Genomic DNA, 20,690 nt, shown 5'->3' on the forward strand with positions numbered 1-20,690 from the left:
AAATTAAATAAGGGCAACTATGTGGGAATAAAAGCTGAGCTAGTTGAAGTAAACTGGGGTACTAGGCTAGAGGATAGATCAATAGAGAAGCAGTGGCAGACGTTTAAGGGGATATTTCAGAATATTCAGAATAAGTATATTCCTACTGTAAAGAAAAATTCAAAGGGGTGGACCCACCATTCGTGGTTAACTAAAGAAGTTAGGGAAAGCATCAAACTTAAGGAAAAAGCATTTAACTGCGCAAAGATGAGAAGCAGGACAGATGATTGGACAGAATATAAAGAACGACAGAGAATGACTACAAGGTTAATCAGGATAAATAAATTAGACTATGAGAGAAAGCTAGCTAGAAATGTAAAAATGGATGGCAAGAGTTTCTATAGGTACTTAAAAAGGTTTACACCTGAACATTGCTGGCACGAGTGTCCTCGCAAATTGCATAACTAGGGAAGTAGAGAGGGCTTTAAACTAAACAAGAGGGGTGAGGGATCAAGCTTGGATAGAAGTGATAATTCAAGGTGTAGAGTTAAGACAGGAGAATAAATTAGTAATGTGAGAAATGAGGGTCAGAGAATGGCAGGAAGAGACAGAGAAAAAACCTAAGAATACATCAACAGTCAAGACTAGATATTACAAAGGTAAGAAAAGTCAAAACTGAAGGCTCTCTATCTGAATGCACATAGCATTCCATAACAAAGCAAATCAATTGATGGCCCACATTGAAGTAAATAAGTATGATCTGATAGCAATTATGGAGACGTGGCTGCAGGACGATAAAGATTAGGTCTTTAATATTGAAGGGTACATGACATTCAGGAAGAATAGGAAGCTAGGTAAAGGTGGACGGGTGGCACTGTTAATCAAAGAGGGCACTGGTGCAATAGTTAGAGATGACCTTGATTCAGGAGATAGGGATGTAGAATCAGTTTGGGTGGAGATGAGGAATAGGAGGGGAAAAAAGTCATTAGTGGGAGTGGTCTACAGGCCCCTTAACAGTGGCCAAAGCATAGGACAAAGTGTTCAAGAGAAAATATTGTGTGCTTGTGATAAAGTGACAGCAATAATCATGGGTGATTTTAATCTACACATAAACTGGAAAAACCAGATTGGCAGTAATAGCCTGGATGAGGAGTTCTTAGAATGCTATCGAGGTAGTTTCTTAGAGTAGCATGTTCTGGAACCAACCAGAGGGCAGGTTATATTAGACTTAGTATTGTGTAACGTGACAGGATTAATTAATGACCTTAGCATAAAGGCACCGCTTGGTAGCAGCGACCACAATATAATTGAATTTTACATCCAGTTTGAAAGGGAGAAGAGTGGGTCCAAGACTAATATTTTAAACTTAAATAAGGGCAACTATTTGGGAATAAAAGCTGAGCTAGCTGAAGTGAACTGGGAAACTAGGCTAGAGGATAGATCAATAGAGAAGCAGTGGCAGACATTTAAGGGGATATTTCAGAATATTCAGAATAAGTATATTCCTACTGTAAAGAAAAATTCAAAGGGGTGGACCCACCATTCGTGGTTAACTAAAGAAGTTAGGGAAAGCATCAAACTTAAGGAAAAAGCATTTAACTGCGCAAAGGTGAGAAGCAGGACAGATGATTGGACAGAATATAAAGAACGACAGAGAATGACTAAAAGGTTAATCAGGATAAATAAATTAGACTATGAGAGAAAGCTAGCTAGAAATGTAAAAATGGATGGCAAGAGTTTCTATAGGTTCTTAAAAAGGAAAAGAGTAAATAAAGCGACTGTTGGTCCCCTGGAGAGTTAATAGCAGATAACAAGAAAATGGCAGATGAAATGAACAAATATTTTGCTTTTGTGTTCACCATAGAGGATACAAAAAACATTCCAGTAATAGCTGAAAATCAGGGGGTGGAAGGGAGAGAGGAACTTGGTGAAATTATAATCACTAGGGAAACGGTACTGAGCAAACTGATGGAGCTGCGGGCTGACATGTCACCGGGTCCTGATGGACTTCATCCTAGGGTCTTAAAAGAGGTGGTAAATAAGGTAATGCATGCACTGGTGTTAATTTTCCAAAGTTCACTAGATTCTGGAAATGTTCCATCAGATTGGAAAGTAGCAAATATAACCCCCTCATTCAAGAAGGGAGGGAGACAGAAAACAGCAAACTATAGGCCAGTTAGCTTGACGTCTGTCGTAGGGAAGTTATTAGAATCGATCATTAAGGAGGTTATAGCTGGGCATTTAGAAAAGGAATCAGGAAGAGTAGGCATGGCTTTGTGAAAGGGAAATCATTTTTAGCCAATTTATTGGAGTTCTTTGAGGGAGTAACATGCGCTGTGAATGAAGGGGAGCCTATAGACGTACTGTACTTGATTTTCCAGAAGGCATTTGATAAGATGCCACGTCAAAAGTTATTGTAGAAAATAAAAACTCATTGTGTAGGGGGTAACATATTAGCATGGATAGAAGATTAGCTGACTGGCAGAAAATAGAGATTATGCATGAATGGGTCTTTTTCTGATTGACAGGATGTGACAAGCAGAGTCCCGCAGGGGTCTGTGCTGGGGTCTCAACTTTTTACAATTTACATCAAGGACTTAGATAAGGGGAGTGAAGGCACGGCAGCTAAATTTGCAGATGACACAAAGTTAGGTCAGAAAATATGTTGTGAAGAAGGCATAAGGAGGTTGCAGACAGATATAGACAGGTTGAGTGAACTGGCAAAGATCTGGCAAATAGATTAAAATGTGGGAAAATGTGAAGTTGTTCACTTTGGCAGGGAGAATGAAAAAGCAGAGTATTACTTAAATGGAGAAAGACTGCAGAATTCCAAAGCTCAGAGGGATCTAAGTGTTCTAGTGCATGAGTCACAAAAGGTTAGTATGCAGGTACAACAAGTAATTAAGAAGGCTAATGGAATGCTATCCTTTATTATAAGAGGAATTGAACATAAAATTGAGGATGTTACATTTCAGTTATACTGGGCATTGATGAGACCACATCTCGAATACTGTTTGCAGTCTTGGTCTCCTTATTTAAGGAAGGATGTAAATGCACTGGAAGCGGTTCAGAGGAGGTTTACAAGATTGATACCTGGAATGATTGGGTTGTCTTATGAGGAAAGGTTAGACAGACTGGGCTTGTTTCCACTGAAGTTTAGAAGAGTGAGAGGTGATTTGATTGAAGAATATAAGATCCTGAATGTTCTTGACAAGGTGGGCATGGAAAGGATGTTTCCTCTTGTGGGTGAGCCCAGAACTAGGGTGCACTGTCTTAAAATTAGGGGTCACCCTTTTAGAACAGAGATGAGGCAAAAAATTTTCTCTCAGAGGGTTGTGTGACTTTGGAACTCTCTGCCTCAACAGGTGGTGGAAGTGGGGTCATTGAATATTTTTAAGGTGGAGACAGATAGATTCCCGTTAGGCAATGGAATCAAAGGTTATTAGGGGTAGATGGGAATGTGGAATTTGAAATGCAAGTAGATCAGCCATAATGAATGGCAGAGCAGGCTCGAGTGGCTGAATAGCCTACTCCTGCTCCTATTTCTTCTGTTCTTATGTTCTTTGTGTTACCCGTAAATTTTGAAATTGTCTCCTGTACCAAATCCAAGTTATTAATGTGTATCAAATGACATTGATATTATTGCATAAAATCAAATCCCGTACTGAATTACGTACTCCTGGTTGAGGCCTTGCCATTGTGAATACATGACCCATCTAATCAGGGCATGGATGGCCAAATGGGGTTAACATTGATTGCTCCCAGTGATTTCCTAAAGCAGTGATAATGATGTGTTACAAATGTGGAAGTCTAGTGTATTCACTGGGAAACTTTTTCCAAAACGTACACTGAGCATTTGCATGTTTTAATTCTGTTTGTAGCCTTTCGGCAAAAGCCTCCATTTAATTTTAATCATTTTAGTGGAGTCTGTGCAATGGCTGCAATTTAACAAGTTGCAGCAATGCATTATTTTAAGATGCAAATAGAATGAATGGAGCACTACTGGGAGAGCAGATTATGCTTTACAGCCCTGGTCATTGACTCACATATGTGTAACATTATTCTGCACAGGGTTCCTCGACACACCAGAAATAGGCTAAGTAAGGATAGTTCTATACTTTGGCAAAAAATTGTTAGTAAATTGACGTCTTGTCAAAATAAAAATTAGTAATGCCGTTGAATGTGGCATTTGTGCTTAGCGTCAACAATGACTGCCAGGCTAGCTGTATGGAAATTGATTTTAAAAGTTTTATATTTTAATAATACTGTAATAAAATTTCCTTGCTATATTTCTCCTCAGGGAAATTGCTAAGAAATTATCATGAACTCAGATGTCAACCAAAATAGATTGTCAGGCATCAGGAAGGAGTGTTAAAAATAAGAAACTCCCTCCTCAGTAGAATTGAAGTTTACAATGCGCTAAAATTGTAAGATCCCAGGGACAGTGTTTTCAGGTCTGTATGGAATTTATGGATGACAGCAACCGATCCATCATTCAAAATGTGAAAGGACCGGTCCGTGAGGGGGATGTGCTCACACTTTTGGAATCTGAACGTGAAGCAAGAAGATTATGATAATAGATTATCAAACCTGATGCCAGCTGAAGCCGCTATCGAAGTAATTGGTTATGGACAAAATGGTACAATAAACATTATGGCCAGGATTTCTCGGTCGGTGAGCGGGGGATGGGGTCCGCTCGCCGACGCGTAAAATGACGCGGGATGACGTCGGGTGGAACTCCCAACATCACCCCATCTCATTTCAATTTTCAGGTAAACGGGGGCTCAACCGAATCAGCTGTGCACCCGCCAACCTGTCAATGGCCAATTGAGACCATTGACAAAGTAATTAACATAATTAGTAGACCTGCCCGTCTAACCTTAAGGGTGGGATGAGGTTTCATGTAGGTTTTTAAAAAGTTAATAAAAGTGCATTTAAAAGTGATGGACATGTCCCAACTCATGTGACAGTGTCACATGAGGGGACATGTCATGGAATTTTTTTTTCTGTTTTTAACATTTTTTAATGTGGAGCCGATCTCCCTGAGGCAGCTCTTAGCCTCAGGGAGATCAGCGCACTCTTTCATGTGCATGCATGAAAAAGTGCACTCTCCCCCTGCCCGCACAGGGAGCGCATTGCACTTCCTTGCGGACGTCACACTAGGTGGGCCTTAATTGGCCCGCCCACATAAAATGGCGACATGCCCCCAATTGGGGGCGCCGATTGGAGGCGCACCCGCTCCTGAACTTCCCCCCTGATGATGGGAAAATTCTGCCCATTGTTCCTAAGCTTGTGAATACAGTGAAGTTTACTGGTCTGGATCAAATGGACCATGAGGGCCATTGCTGAGTATACTTGTCCACTGGCAGGCTTTTTCTTTTAGGCTCTGATGCAAGCATTGCCACCTTAATTTCTTTGCCATTCAAATAGCCTAAAATCTCACCTCTAGAAATCAATGTAAAAGTTGTTTTCACCTTTGAAACAATGGAGAAACAGAAGAAAATAAGACCTTGAAATTTTAATTGAAGCCAAAAAATGCTGGGAATATTTAGCAGGTCAGGCAGCATCTCTAGAGAGAAACAAAGTTAATCTATCAGGTTGCAATGACCTTCCATCAGAACCATCAAAAGTCATTTTGACTTAAAACGTTGGCCAGAATCATCCAATCCCATTGGCGGTGGGCATCATGGTGAGCTGGGGGGTAGAATTCGGCAGGAGGGGCAGAAGTAAGGCCCGACTGGAATCGTCCCCCAACGCCCAATTTACTATTACACCGGCCGGAGAACATGCTGGCCTAGAACACATCCGGATAAGTATGATGAGCAAAAGTCCGGACTTACCTTTAGGGTCTTGCTCAGATCGAGGACATCCGAGGAGCAGAAGATGCTGGAGCCCTAAAGATACTGGACCCTGGAGGAACACATGCAATTCATGCTGGGTTGATCCTCATGCACATGGCTCTGCTGGGAAGCAGCTCTCAGAAGGAGGGAGCTCTTCACACAGTAGCTTTGACTTCGCTGAGGCTTCAGAAATTCACAGACGTCGCCATGGGCTTGCACTCTCTTTCACGGTCTCTGTTGATGCTTCAGAAGTGCTTTAGAACTTCATAGGCTTCACCATGGGCTGTGCGGATGATCGGTGAAGGGGAATGGGGTTTAAAGGAAGGTCTAGGTGTGAGTGGGAGGGGATGATGTACCGGTTGTGGCATTGAGGTTGGAAGGGGGGTGGCGAAGGTGTCGGGGGGAGTGAGGTTGGGAGGGGAAAGGTATAATGCTGTGGGGGAAGAGGGTGTAATCGGGGAGGAAGGCATAAGGGAGGAAGTTCGGAGGGAGGAAGGTCTCCACGGGAAGGACAGAGTTCAGAGGGATGAAGGTGTCTAGGGGAAGAGGGAATTTGAAATGGGGAAGGAATCGGGGGAGGAGGGAGTTCAGAGTGGGGAAGGTGTCCAGGGGGAGGAGGATGTTCAGCAGCAGGAGAGGGTATGGGTGGAGGAAGGAGAAAGGTGGAGGGAAGAGTAAGGGCGTCTAGAATATCCAGGCGAACATTCAAGGGAGGGTTCTGTAGAATCAATAACTCTCTCCTGGGGAGTGAACTGAGGGTGGACGTGGTAGGCAGGAATGGTGAGAATGAGAGGGAGCAGTGGGAGCTGGTAGGAGGATGAGGGTGTGTCGATAAGGGCAGAAGGGACGGTGAGGGTGGTTTTTGGGGACACGGAGGCAGACATGGATTCTGGGGGTGGGAAGGAGGAGATCGGGAAGGTCCGTGTGGATGGGGGTGGGATTCTCAGGAAAGTAGGGAATATGCACATTCACCTGGGCATCCTGGAATGACAAGGGTGAGGGGTGAGGGTAATAGTGGGGAGGTTGAAGGTGATGCTGGGGGGTCAACTGTGATGGGCGAAAGGACATGGGTGACCGGGAGAGGGGAAAGGATGAGGAGGTTATCAAAAACTTAATGACTACCATGCTGTACAAATCGAAAGTGAGCGAAGCCTCATGTTGGACGGGCACAGGTGCTGCATGGGAGTGCGATCAGTGGGTGGGCGGAGATGCAGGTTGGCTCAGATAGACAACTGAAAGAGAACCCCAGCAGGCAGCATTGAAAATGCTCAGGACAGAGAAATGAGTGTAATGGATGAAGGCTCCATGTTGCTGGGAATGTGCTTGCACATGGCTCCAATAGGCCTTGCCACACACACACTTCACCCTCCAAGCACTCGTGGTCTGGCTGTGTGCAGCTAAACTGCTAGTTGCTGGGATGCAGTGGGAGGACTCATGAAGCCTGTCAATGAAGCTGAAAGACACCATTACACATTATTCAGTGAAAGTGAATATATTTTTAGAATGTAAAGTGAAAAATTGTGTTCACCCATGCATCCACTTGTGATCAAAATTTCTTAATTTTTCTAGGTCTACCACTTCTTCTAGGTGCTGCCCTGACATCCACAATAGGGATGGAGACAGCCTGTGCAATGGTTGGCCCTGTTGTCTCTGATGAATTTGGCGTGTATCCACTGGAGAGCCGAGGCCTTGAGTTCCCTGGCTTGCTTTGTCTATCCTCCTGTGAGCCAGCTGCTCCCTTTGAGGTGACAGAGGATGAGGTTGAGGGGTCAAAGGCAAAGGGGGCTTGGAGGGAGTGGACAGCCTCTGAGATTTCTGAGTGGATGACCCAGGGGTGTCCAGCTGCCGCTCCTCCTCCCTTTGGGTGCCTGAGGGACACAGTCTGACTCATTTTTGGGAAGGAGCACCTGGAGGGATGTCGAGGTGCCCCGTTTCCCCCTTGTGTTGCCGCTGTAGGAACTCACCTATGGCTATTGCGATGCAACACAGGCCTGCGCACATCACTGTGTTGTGCTGGACAAGGATTTCTGTGGCATCTGCTATCCTTCCCATGGAGACCTCCATGAATGCACATGTGGGCACCGCTTCATCAGAGAGTAGGATGCATCCTCTGATTCAGGCGCCTCTCCACAGGGGGCTTTCAACAGCTCTGCGTGATGTCCCCCCGCTTTCTGCTGACTCTCCACGATGAGTTTGAAGGCTGAATTCAGACGCTCATCATCTGACTCTGGCCTGACAGTTGCCTCTTCCCCAACAGTCCTCCAAGTGCCAGGGAGCTCAGCTGAACCTGCCTCCTCCTGATGCGGACACATGTGACCACCAATTTGTGAACCCGAGCCTGCACTAGATCTGGGTCCCACCAATTTGTATCTCTGTGCTGGTGGAGGGTGTGGCACTGTGATGGGTCTTCCAGGCTGCTTATTTCAATCTCTTCAATGGAGGAGAAGTCCTCTTGGCTGGAGGTGAGGACGTAGATGGAGCTGAGGGACTGGCTGGATGAGAGTGTCGGCCACTTGGCAGAGCTCCCAGTGAACCAAAGTAGAGAACACGTGGATGTACGTCACTGTCCTCACTGTTGCCGCAGGCAGGGTCCATGTCCTCACCAGTCAGCGCGATGGCATGCTCCTCAAAGTGAATGAGGGGCCTAATGTGGGCCACTCCACCCCCTGAGTCTGGGACCTCTCCCTGCTGTTCTGAGCCAGCTTCCCCAGCATGGAAACAGATGGAGAGAGTGTGAGCAGGACACATGGCACTGCGTGGAATGTTTGTGTGGTGAGCAGACCCATAGGCAGGATGAGGACGTGATCTGCAGAGGATATGAGCCTAATGGAGATGTAAAGGTGTGTGTGAGAGTTAGTGGTGTTGTCCCTGAAGGTATGAGATCCCTATGGATATGTGATGGGTTTGGGAGTTTGTGTTCAGAGTGTTGAGGTGGTTGTCTTACCCTGGCGGAACAGATGAGAGCATTTATTCTCTTCCTGCACTGGATGGGTAACCTTCTCTGTGCTCCATAGACACTGACTGCCAATGCCACCACCTTCCAGACCAGATTGGAGACTTTGGTGGACCTCCTGCAGCCAGAGTGAGGGGTAGAGGGGAACAAAAAATAAAAAATACCTGGAAAAACTCAGCAGGTCTGGCAGCATCAGCGGAGAAGAGTACAGTTGACGTTTCGAGTCCTCATGACCCTTCAACAGAACTAAGTAAAAATAGGAGAGGGGTGAAATATAAGCTGGTTTAAGGTGGGGGGGGAGAGAGAGAGAGGCCAGGAGAGAAATAGAAAGCAATGAAGGTGAACAAGGCAGAAGAGAGATACGAAAATCCTGATGGAGAGTAGAACAAAACTTCTTCAAGGTAGGCATTTCTTGAAGAGAAGTGGCAGTCAATTAAACACAGAGATAAAAACAAAAAAACTGTGGATGCTGGAAATGCAAAACAAAACTCCACCCCCCACCTTAAACCTATCAGCTTTCACCGAGTTGGTTGGTGTCGGGCAAGGTTCCTGGCAGGGGCAGTTGTCTTCCTTTGGGTGTTCCCTGTGCCCATCAAAGGCACCTCCCCCAAATTCATACCCCCCCAATTTAACCCTTCCCTTCCCCACCCCCACCGGCCTCTCAAATCCGGCCCCCCACCACCACCCTCGGCTCCCCTCACTGCGGCCTGCCAGCCAGGCCCTGCCGATACCCCAGACATACCTTTAGTCCGGCCCCCATAACCTTCTTTCCTACGGGGTATGGCTGTAGCCCCAGAAGTGACCACCGCTCGAACCTGGTGCTGCTGGAAATACAGAGCTACTGACCAATTGGATTGTCTGGCAGCTCCCTAAGGTGGGACTTTTTCCCCAGGTAGGAGTCAATTAACACCGAGTGTAAAATGGCTGCGGGGCTTCTGAGTGACATTTTAGTCAGGGGTTTTGGGGGTGCCCCGTAAAATCCAATCTATAAACACTATCAATAGATAACTAACAGTTCTGTAGAAATCATCTGTGATTAACTGACAGCTCAGTGCTGAAGATTTTGTAAGATTAGATAGAATTGCTGCTAAATTTATGAAGCATCTATAAGTCAAAGAAACATACTAGGCATCTATCCATTAAAAAAATTGGGCAGAAGGCACCTGAAGCGTTGATAATTTTATCGATAAATTTTCCGAACAATGTTAAAATTCCTCTCTCTCTCCCATTTTAGTGTCTGTTTAAGCCCATTAGAAGGTCTTGTGACACAATGGGTAGTGTCCCTGCCCCTGAACCAGAAGCTCCACTCCAGAACTTGATGGCCAAGGAAGATGCTTTCATAAAATGGCCAAACAGGTTGATTATCAACTTGTAAAGCATTCCAATATACCTATGGCAAATGGTAAGTGTGGGAGTCTACTGGTCAGCCATGCTTGATGCAAAGGGCTCCCCTCTAACTACAGCCTCTGGTGACAGGCTAATGACCTGTTCCAGGGGAAACTAGCTTTGGAAACAGACGCAAGCATGTGTTTTGTCTACCTCATGTGCCATTGGGTGCAGGAAGAGGAAAGAAGACTGAACCCATTTATTGTAATCAACCAGATAGAGAAATTTCAGACAAACGTGTTGAGCACACTCATAACCCAAAGTATCATTTCAGGGCTACAGAATTCTATTGTAGTTTTTACACTGGAGCCAATTCAATCATTAATTCACCAATTCAATTATCCTAAATACAGGAAATACCGAACTCAAACTTACACAAAAAATTACATTTACAAAAGGCACGGCCGTCTTCAGATGTGGTTTCCTTATGTAGTAAGTAGGTTTAGTCATCTGATATTTTTTTAAAAATCATTAATGAATTTTGTGCTTGATCAATAATTTTATATCATGCAAGTGAATAAGTCTTTTGAGCTTTATGCATTTATCAGAATTATATTTAATCCAATGATTTGCTTGTTTACATATCCACATTGAGTTTAATATAACGCAAGCAACATGATTAAACTAGTACACAAATAAAATACTGTGGATGCTGGAAATCGGAAAAAAAACAAAAAGCACTGGAAATATTCAACCAGTCAGATAGTGTCTGTAGAGAAACAAACAGAATTGTGGAGTTTTCTCTCCATAGATGCTGCCTGATCTTCTGAGTGTTTTTAGCATTTTACTGCTCAAAATTACTTCAAAATGCAAGGCCACCTTCCAAGGTGAAGGTGAAAAAGAACCAATTCACCATCAGGGGAGTGTGAAGAAAGAGATTAAAATGCAAAGCACTAGATATTGAAACAATGGCTGCCACAGACAGACACATCCAAAGCTCCTTGAAAATACACAATGGGTGAAGTATAACAGGCCAGACTGCAGCCACTGCAACAAAAATGAAAGAAAGTGTTCAGCAGCAGAAACAGGCTGAAAGCTGCTCTCTCTCTCTCTTTCTTTTGGAACAAGTGTATTATTGGGTTCGCAAGCCAATGTTATTAGAAATCTACCAGCGAACCGAGATCTTGTATTAATTTTGCAACATCTTCCACATCTGACTGCATCCATGAAACCAGTTAATCCAAATCAACTGCAATATTTAAAATTCCATGCTTCGGGGCAATCAAAGGAGACTTAGCCGTATATCTTTTAAACTTTTTTTAAATTGGTCTCTAACGTCCCTTATTTCTGATATCTATGTGCGTAATATTGCGTTTTAATTTTTTTCCTCGAGTTTAGTGGTTAATAAATTTGCTCTTTCTTTAACTTAAGAGAACCTTGTTTGGTTGGCTCCTAACTGCTCACAGCTTAAATAGTTAAACATATTTTGATTTGGAAAAGGCATATCCTTGTGAAAAAGTATCTTAACCCTTTTTTGTGACTAGCCAAGGAGGCTGAATAGAGGGGAACCAGTTCAACCCTTCTCACCTGGCCATAACAGCACTTATCACAAAATCAGGACTGATTAGCAACTTGGTCCAGGTGTAGGACTGCATCAACAGAAACTTTCAGTATTTTACTTTAGATTTGCTTCAACCAGCTATTTTTATTATTTTTTAATATTATTTTTGAGTGAGTTAACAGCCATTTCACTAGTGTTGCTGGGACTGTCAATCATTTTCAGCATTGTGGCGTCTTGTTTTGAAGGCCTGGTTGTAATTGGGCCCATGATTCAAATTGTAATCCTGATTTATCTACTTGGTGCTTTGTTTTAAACCTTGAAATGACAGCAGTTCCACGGAGATTGGAAAGATAAATCAATTTATACCACATCCATTAAAAAGCAGTGGTACTTTTTCACAGTCACCATAGTATCTGACGAAACAGGGAACATTAATAGAAAAACTATTAAAATAGACAGTGAAAACCATGATACATATTTGGCCAATACATTAAATTAATGGCAGTATGTATGCTATTATTAGTTTATGAAATGTTAAAAATGGTCTTAGAAAACTTACCTCAGAGCTTTTCAACATATATTTATATTTCTTTTAAGACAAAATCACATTGGTTACCGTGGATCACAGCTGAGATATCATCTGTGTTCTTCGAATAACATTGTAGAAGTGTTAGCTATTAAGATCTATCTGACATAATGTATTCAGGGAAAGGCTAAATTGTAAAAATGATCAATAAGAAATGAAATACATTGCCGAATATTTTTTCATTTTTCTGGTTGGCATTCCGCAAATGGAAAAATGCAATTATGCTTGAACTTTAAACCAGAAACAAGATAAAAACTAATAACAAAAGAAAATAGTAATCATAATATAATTGTTATCATTCATGATATTTCACAGGTACATTGCTAAGTTCAAAAGAGAATCACATTCACATATTACAGTTATTTTACAGCTGAAGTTATAGTCATGGGGCGGAATCATCCCAGACTTGCACTAAGTGCGGTAGCTGGTGGATAAAACGTCGTTTTACCCGTCGGCCGCAATGGCGGCTTCTCACTCTTTATCATCCCAAACCCGCTGCATTAATTATACATTCTTGGGAAACGCCATTTCCATGTTGGGCTGGCTCTCATTTGCCCACCACACCATCACCTCGCCGCTTCACCATGATGGGCGCTGGATGGCCGCGTGCACACCTCTCAGTGCTTCCAGCCCAGGGCTGCTTCATGGAAGACATAGCCCCCAAAGGCAAGAAGACTGCAGCCCCCAGGTTCAATGATGCTTCTCTTGTGTGCATTTTGGATGCAGTGGAGGCTCGCCGAGATGTCCTCTAGCCACACTAGCACTTTGGCCACAGGATAGGCAGCAACATCACCAATCCGGCTTGGGAGGAGGTGCCAGCTGTGGTCAGCGCCAACTTTCTGCAAAAGAGGACAGCCACCCGGTGCCGCAAGAGGATGAATGATCTCCTCCATTCCGCCAGGATAAGTCACTCTTCACATCACTCTCAACGCACACACTCACCTACCTATCAGTGCCCTCACTCACTGCCAGTTCATGGGACATCGCCATTCACTCTCACACACATCTTCGTTGTCCTCCTCCTGTCCATGGGACCATTCATCACCCAAAAATGCCAGGCATACTTATCATCTGGCCTGGTAAGCATCCTGCTTACACTATCTCCATCTCTATTCATGCAGGACAAGCTGGCACACAACAGCAGGAGGAGGTCGCAGGCCAGTGGAGGAATATCTAAGATCAAAGTCCTCATGGTCTTGGAAAACAGAGCCATCCAGCTGGCCGGCGAGGATCTGGACCAATCCTGTGCTGACGGTGAGGTCGGCACTACTCTACCAAGTGAGGATCCAGCAGTGCAACATCCATCAGACAACCATGCTGTGAGCGATGTGGGAAACAGCCAAAGAGTCCATGCCCTAGGGCCTCCAATCAAGCACCAAGGGAAGATCAGAAGAGGAATCTGCTGAAAGCCTTCCTAAAGATCCATCAAAGCACTCATCCACACCCTCCATCAGCACAGAGACACACAGCTTGGTGGGACCTAGCTTTAGAGTAGCCTCGGGACCACAATCTAGTGAGCACATTGCACTTTCTGATCCACAGCAGGCGGAGGCAGGGAGTTCCCAGATGTCCAGCACTTGGAAGGCTGCTGGAGGCCAGAAATTTGCTGAGTCCGAGTCAGATGACAAGCCTCTGGACTCAGTCATGTCACAGTTGCTGGAGCTGCAAAGGTAAGTTCGGGAACATCAGGAAGGGATGTTCGTTGCACTCCTCAGATTTCAAGGCATGATCTGTCCGCCTTCAGGCTTAGGTGATAGCACCAGCACACCCAAACGCCGAGGTCAACACTGGTAGGATGGCGGCCGCCATGGATACCTTGGTCTAGGGTGTCACTTCTGCACTGCTGTGCAGGCAGAACTCAATTGCCAACGCCATAGTTGGCCTGCAAATGTGTGTATGCGAGAGTGGTGCGGGGAAGCCCGCTCTCACTCCAGTTACCCCTTCTCCTCAAGCAGTCAACCAGGGAACCTCTGGCAACCATAGGGAGGAGGATCCATCCAGGTGACTCTGGGGGTGTCCAGCCCATCCAAATCCCCTCTTCCTGTGACCACAGCAGCTCCAGCTCCACAGGGCGAGGAGGGTGCCACTGCCACACAACAGGACCCCAAAAGCAGGCTGGAGCCCTCCAAGTCTCGGCCCTCCAGAGGACGCCCGTCAAGATCATCACACACAACAGGGCATCACAGTCAGTGGGCTGACTCCACCTCTGCTGTGGGTGTCCGGGGAGCACCAAGACGTAGCGGCAGGGTTAGGAAAGTTAAGAAGATGTAGTTGTTCACAGCCTGGACACAGGTGTTAAACACTAATATTCACTATTGTAAATAAACTCCCAAGAATGTCTCCCTGCCTATGGCTCCTTGTTCTGATGAGCAGTGTTCATGTCACTCAGATGTGAAACCTTTCTGCACAAGATAAAGGCAGGTATCTCAGTCCTGGGCCTCTTCCCTGTGCTCTCTGTAACCTTCAGACCAAAGTGATGGCCCGGCCTCACACTCCCTGGACATATTAGTGATGCCTGCACCCAGCGGTGCTGGTCATTGTTTCCACAATGTCATGGCCAGGTGTCACAGAGTTCCGTCATTCTCTCTGTATGCTCTCAGCACCTTTGAGATGGGGCTGGCCCCCATCTATCTCTTCAGCATCCGTGTCCAGTGACGCTGTGCTCCTGAAGGGGTCATCAGGTGCTGAAGGCGGACAAAGGATCAGGTGCTATTAAAGTTTCATGGCTGCGTCTCTATGATATGACCCTGATCACGGAGTGCAAGTGAGCTGCCCTCAGCCAGGCAGAAGTCAGACATTTTCAGCAGCTATGTGAAGAACTACGGTGTGTCCTTACAGCAAACTGTCATCATCCTCCTAGAATCGAGCGACTATTACGGCCTCCACTGTGTCTTAATGGCAGAAGCATTATCACAGTGGGTACATGCGCTGCCATAAGCCAGACTAGAAACAAACGTTCACAGATGCAGTGTGAGGATCTATGGTGTCTCCTCACTGCACTTAGTCATCATTCTCGCCAAATCTAACAGCTACGAGGGGCTCCCAAGCGCGCATGCCTCATCTGGCCAGTGTGAGGGCCTCATTGCCATCCTTGTCGCCTTCGAGGACCTCCTCACCCTCATCACCATCAACGTCCTCCTCATCGGAGGAGATATCTAGCTCCTCCATCTCCTCCTCAGCCAGCTCCTCTCCCCGTTGTGGCGCCAAGTTGTAAAGGGTGCAGCAGATGATGACGATGCGTTACACCATCTGCGGATTGTATTGCAGGGCTCCAGGCACAGGAACTTCATTTTCAGCATCCTGATGGTCTGCTCCATCAAGTTGCGCATTGCAGCATGAGCCTCATTATATTGTTGCTCTGCTGCAGTCTGAGGCTGCCACATGAGTGTCATCAGCCACAGCCTCTGCAGGTAGCCCTTGTCCCCGAGGAGCCATCCCTGCAGCTTCTTTGGACCCTGGAAGACTTCAGGGATCTGTGACTGACTGAAAATATAGGGGTCGTGGACAGTTCCTAGAAACCGTGCACAGATCTGGAGGATGAGTTTGTGGTGATCACAAACCTGCTGCACATTCAGTGAATGGAAGTCCTTGTGGTTAACATAGTTGACCCTTTGTTGTGACAAGGATCCGAGTGCCATGTGATTGCAGTCGATCGCACCCTGCACCTGTGTGAAATCCGAGATCTGGGAAAATCCAATGGCTCTTGCATTCTGGCTCTCTTGGTCCCGGGTGAAATGCACAAAGCTGTGTGCCCTCGCGAAGATGGCATCCGTGACCTCATGGATGAATTTGTGGGCAGAGGCTTGTGATATCCCACAGAGGTCACCTGTGGAGTCCTGAAAGGAGCCACTGGTGTAGAAATTGAGTGCTGCGATCATTTTCATGGTCACTGGCAGTGGATGCCCTCCATATCCCCATGGTGTTAGATCCTGCAGCAGCTGACAGATGTGGCCAACCAGTTCCCTAGACATGCACTGTCTTCGGCGACACTGGTTGTCGGTCATCTGCAGGAATGAACTGTGTAGACCATGGTTCCAGCTAGGCGTCGACCAGTGATGGCTTGCTGTGGCTTTTCAGTGCCATGTGCTCAAGCCCCAGCCGCCCCTTCTCCCTGAGGGTGCTGCTTCTCCCGCTGCACTAACAAGCACCTCCGTCGTTCTCTTCTCCATCGTCTCTGCTCTCTGTACGCCACGAGGCATACAACTAGTTCATCAGGCTCCATGCAGCTGATGTAGTACTCCTGCTGGATGAAAGAGAGAGAGACATGTGGGTTAGCTTGGGTATGCTAAGAACCGCTCTTGGTTAAGTCTGAAGGCCGCTTAACGCTGGAGAGTGCTGGTCTCCACTTGGATGGCCAGAGTTTAGTGCACTGCTTGGCTGCCCTTAACCCCAACCACCTCCGTCCCACTCGATTGGTGGCAGCTTTGCCCATTGGGCTGCACGCTGTGTCCTCAGCTCAGGCACAGGCATTCTCCTAACCCACACATAGAAACATAGAAACATAGAAACTAGGCCCTTCGAGCCTGCTCCACCATTCAATATGATCCTGGCTGATCCTCTTTCTCAACACCATATTCCCGCTTTCTTTCCGTACCCCTTGATGCCCCTATTATCCAAAAATTTATCACTTTCTTTCTTGAATATACTCAGTGACCCGGCCTCCACAGCATTCTATGGTAGAGAATTCCACAGGTTGACCACCCCATGAGTGAAGGGATTTTTCCTTATCTCAGTCCTAAATGGCTTGCCTTGTACCCTGTGACTGTGACCCCTGGTTCTAGACTCCCCAACTAGGGGAAACATCCTCCCTGCATCTAGTCTGTCTAGCCCTGTTAGAATTGTATATGTTTCAATCAGATCCCCTCTCTTTCTTCTAAACTTTAGTGAATACAGGCCCAGTCAAACCAACCTCTCCTCATATGACAGTCCTGCTATTCCCGGTATCAGCCTAGTGAACCTTCGCTGTAGTCCCTCTATGGCAAGTATATCCTTTCTTACGTAGGGAGACCAAAACTGCATGCAGTACTCCAGGTGTGGTCTCACCAAGGCCCTGTATAACTGCAGTAAGACATCCCTACTTCTGAATTCAAATCCTCTTGCAATGAAGGCTAACATATCATTGCCTTCCTAACTGCTTGCTGCACCTGCCTGTTTACTTTCATTGACTGGTGCAGAAGGGCACCCAGATCCCTTTGTACATCTACATTTCCCAATATATCACCATTTAAATAATACTCTGCCTTTCTGTTTTTCACACTGAAGCGTAAAACTTAACATTTACCCATGTTACACTGCATCTGCCATGTGTTTGCCCACACACACAACTTGTCTAAATTGCCCTGAAGCCTCCTTGCATCTTCCTCACAACTCAACCCCGCCCAGTTTTGTGTCATCAGCAAACTTGGAAACATTGCATTTGGTTCCCTCATCCAAGTCATTTATATATATCGTGAATAGCTGGGGCCCAAGCACTGATCCCTGCGGTACACCACTAGTCACCGTCTGTCACCCAGAAAAAGACCCATTTATCCCCACTCTCTGTTTCTGGTTTGTCAACCAATTCTCATTCCATGCCAGTATATTACCCCCAATCCCGTGTGCTTTAATTTTTCCCACTAGCCTCTTATGTGGGACCTTATCAAAAGCTTTCTTGAAATCCAAATACACCACATCCACTGGTTCTCCCTTATCTATTCTACTAGTTATATCCTCAAAAAACTCCAGTAGATTAGTTAAGCATGATTTCCCTTTCATAAACCCATGCTGACTTTGCCTAATCCCGTTAATGCTTTCCTAGTGTTCTGTTACCACGTCTTTTATAATAGACTAGCATTTTCCCCACTACTGATGTTAGGCTAACTGGTCTGTAATTCTCTGTTTTTTCTCTCTCTCCTTTTTTAAATAGTGGGGTTACATTTGCCACCCTCCAATCTGTCGGAACTGCTCCAGAGTCTATAGAAGTTTGGAAGATGACCACCAATGCATCCAATGCACCCCATAGGGTGAAACGCTTTGGAGCACTTTCATGCCTCATGCCTCTGCTTTACTTGGATGGACAGATAAGCTAGAGGTCCAACTCCATGCATGTCAATGTGGCTGTGTCTGAACTGTCTCAGATGCAGAGGAATGGTAACTTTATACAAGGTTTCCCTGATACGTAGCCACTTCCCTACCCCCCTGCCCTGCATGTGCTTGTGTACTACCATCAACTGCAGGGCATGCCTTGCCCCTCCTACCCTCCAACATACCTCAACCTTGAAGCCCAACAGGCGAACCTGCACAACATGTGCTAAGGTAATTGAAATTATTTCATTAATTTCAAAACCATTTGCTTAATTATTCAGTGTGAATTTGCGATACCCATTCAGAGTTCCAAACTAAAATCAATCATTTAAAGTTCAGTTGCAGTTCTTTTTAATATTCTAGCATAATTTTTTGTGACTCTTTTACAATGAAGAACCTAGTGAGATGCAACCATTATAATTCACTCCTGTACAACACTCCTGTACAACTATAATTCACTCCTTCCTAACCCATGACCTCTACCGCCTAGAAGGCAAAGGGCAGCAGAGGCATGGGAACTCAACCATCTGCAGGTTCCACTTAAGCCACACACCATCTTAAACTGGAAGTATATCACTGTTCCTTCACTGTTGCTGAGTCAAAAACCCTTCCTAAGAGCATTATGGGGCACCATAGCTGTTTAAGAAGGTAGCCCAGCAGCACCTTCTCAAGGGCAATTCGGCATGGACAAAAAATAACTCATGAAAGAATAGAGAAAAATCATGATTCAAGAAAAGGCGAGCAAGAAACAGTAAACTACATGTCAGTAAGCCCGAAACAGTCATTGGTAAAATACTGGAATCCATTAATAAGAAAGTGACTATAGGGCACTTAGAAAATCATTGGCAAAAAGGCATGGTTTAATGAAAGGGGAATCATGTTTAACAAATCTGTTAGAATGTATCAACAGGTTATATTAATTAGGAACCAGTGGATGCAGTATATCTGGATTTTCAAAAGGCATTTGTTATGCACAGGGATGAGAGGGAAGTGAAACTCCTGTTCCCTTTCCTTACTGTCTGTAATCAATGTGTATTTTTGAAAAGGAAGACATGGATGCTTCTTAATCCCTGAATGTAACACAGATAGCCACACAGACAGACACATACACATGCGCACACACACCCACCCACACACAGACACACGCACACACATACACACACACACACAGGCAAACATACGCACAGACAGACGGATAGTCACACAGTCAGACAGACACACAAAGAGACACACACGTACACACATAAGCGTGCACACACACAAGTGCGCAAACACACACACACACACACACACACACACACAATAGTGCACTTTTACAAGTTACAAAGGAATGGTTCTTAAATCACGTATTGACTTGTCTCGGTGCAAGCCTGGTAAAGGAGCATTTCTTTTCCACTCTTGAAGTGCAGCTATGTGAATTCAATCAGCAAAGCCATATATCAAAGTCACTGCAGCTTTCCCTCAAAGAAGTGGATTTTCCAGGAGGTCACAAAGTTAGTTGCTTGTAGTCTTATGGCTAGAAGGTCAGTCTTCTGTACTGTTAGACTTGAAAAGGAACAAGCTTAGAGACCTTACATTGTTGTGGTCTCCAGTTTTAAGTCATCGATGTTGCTGCCTTTGCTGTTGCTTCTTGCTGTGTCACTTGCAGACTAGCTGGTTTCTTCCTGGTGCTTGGAGTAAGTAAGATTGGTTATCTGAAGACAGTTTCGATCAACTGACCACATGATCAATACTTATATTGTCCACCCAAAATGATTTGAAACTTGGGGCTGAATTTCCCCCCTGTTGGGGGAGTTGCGCAGGGGCGGGCCGGAACGAGCGCGAACCTGATCGGTGCCCCCAGTCAGGAGCGCGCCGTCATTTTATGTGGGCAGGCCGGAAGCGCTGAGTGCCCCCTGTGCGGTGGGGGTGCTGTGGATTCCCTGAGTTGGCGGGACCTGTGCTCTTTTGCGCATGTACGCGAAAGAGTGCAGAAATCTCCCTGAGGCATGGAGATGCCTCAGGGAGATTAGTTAAAGTTTTTAAAAGCTAAATTCAGAGAAGAAAGTATTATAAGTTATGTCCCTTCATGTGACAGTGTCACATGAGTTGGGACATGTCAATGAAATTTTTGCAAAAATGTTATTGAAATTTAAAACCATTGATTAAACCTCATCCTGCCCGTGGATGAGGTTTCATGAAAGATGTGAAGGCTGCCTGGGCTCTTCGCCTGCCCGACAACCTTAAGGTTGGATGGGAAGCACATTTAACTGGTTTAATTAGTTTTTAACAGGCCTTAATAGGCCTTTGACAGTCCGGTGGGCGCACAGCTGACTCAGTCGCGTGCCCGCCGAACTGAAAATCTAAATGATGTGCAGTAACGTCGGGACGCCTGCCCGACAT

This window comes from Cetorhinus maximus, chromosome 13 (assembly GCF_964194155.1).
Source record: "Cetorhinus maximus chromosome 13, sCetMax3.hap1.1, whole genome shotgun sequence".
Classification (NCBI taxonomy): Eukaryota; Metazoa; Chordata; class Chondrichthyes; order Lamniformes; family Cetorhinidae; genus Cetorhinus; species Cetorhinus maximus.